The sequence below is a fragment of the Triticum dicoccoides genome, chromosome 3A, assembly GCF_002162155.2.
Source record: "Triticum dicoccoides isolate Atlit2015 ecotype Zavitan chromosome 3A, WEW_v2.0, whole genome shotgun sequence".
In the NCBI taxonomy this organism is placed as follows: domain Eukaryota; kingdom Viridiplantae; phylum Streptophyta; class Magnoliopsida; order Poales; family Poaceae; genus Triticum; species Triticum dicoccoides.
The window spans coordinates 5324567-5325909 of NC_041384.1; the positions used below are offsets into that span (position 1 = coordinate 5324567).

At 35.6% G+C, this 1343-nt stretch overlaps 1 long non-coding RNA gene across 1 annotated transcript; it reads left to right on the plus strand.

Moving 5' to 3' along the window:
* Positions 1–290: 290 nt before the first annotated feature.
* LOC119270886 lies at positions 291–941 on the plus strand. The gene is made up of 2 exons (XR_005134348.1): positions 291–427; positions 550–941. It is a non-coding gene; the product is annotated as an uncharacterized LOC119270886 (long non-coding RNA).
* Positions 942–1343: the final 402 nt, after the last annotated feature.

Consider the following 1343-nt stretch of genomic DNA (forward strand, 5'->3'; position numbering starts at 1 on the left):
TCCCTTTTGTAGCCAATGTGCTTTACCGTCAATATTAGTTTGGATGCTATATAAATAGTAATGCACTTATCACCTGTCAATGTGAGGAATGATTCAGTTCAACAAGCTAAACTTAGATAGGTGATAGATATACTATTTATTTTAAGTTGTAAGACGTGTGCCAAGTTTAGTTCACTTAGTTGTATTCCTCCGGTTAATTTTGCTTCCTTGCTTTCCTCTTGGCCTTACGACCTAACTATTTATACTATCTATAGGGCACAGACATTATAAGAACCTCCAAATGATAGAAACCAAAACACACACCATCTTCACAACATCTTTTGCCTTCTCTCAGAAAAATCACCGACATTCTGCCATTATACCATGGATGCCTGGAGGAAGACAACCATGTGTTGTGTGATTCTTTTCTGCCTTATGGCTACATGTAGTAAGTATAATTATCCATAGTATCAGCATTTCGCCGAAGTTTCATGTTGTGCAATGACATATCAACATTGTTGGACACATCCATTCATATTACTTCTCCTAACCTTGTCTACTTATCCATAGGTGAGGTTTCATCTACCGAAAACATGTGCTATCACAACCATTGGAATAAATGCCATCCTGATCAAAATGGAATGTGTCAAGATAGTTGTGTGAAAGACGGATGGGATGATGGACAATGCCGGAACAGGTTTAAAAGACTAATGGGTGCCAAGTGCGAATGTTACCCTAAGACTTGTGATCATTAGGGAGGCAACATGCGACTTTCTTCTACCAAGTTACTACTATTTATAAATTTACATCGGTTTTAATGATTGACGTCAAACATGTTGTAACACCAATCATGGTGAATACTATATCACCTTCTATTTATTTCTTTATTCCAGACCATTGTATTCAAATTATGATGTTACACAATTATACCTAATTACTGTTTGATGTATCCTTAAACTAAACAGATTTTTGAGTGCTTATTAGCAACATTTGATATTTCACTCGCATGCATCATCCTAGTAAGAAATCATATGTTTATTTACTAGGTTTGGTAATCAATGTGAATAAATTAAATGAGCCTTGATGAAAATTTACGATATACCCTAAAAAGTGGGGTAAAGAATCACACATAAGTTCCATCTTTTGTCAGATCAAAGTGGGATGAGACCTCAAATGTATTACTAAGAACACCTCATAGTTGTATCCTTAATCTTAATGTACTGAGCATGCCCATGTTGCTTCAGGCAGCCCCATAAATGATGCTAGACATCACCTCGGGTGTCTTTCAAATTTATACTAGACATGCATCATATTAAAGCTCATTGATTCCCAAAAGATTCAATCTAATATAGGTAAAATCATAG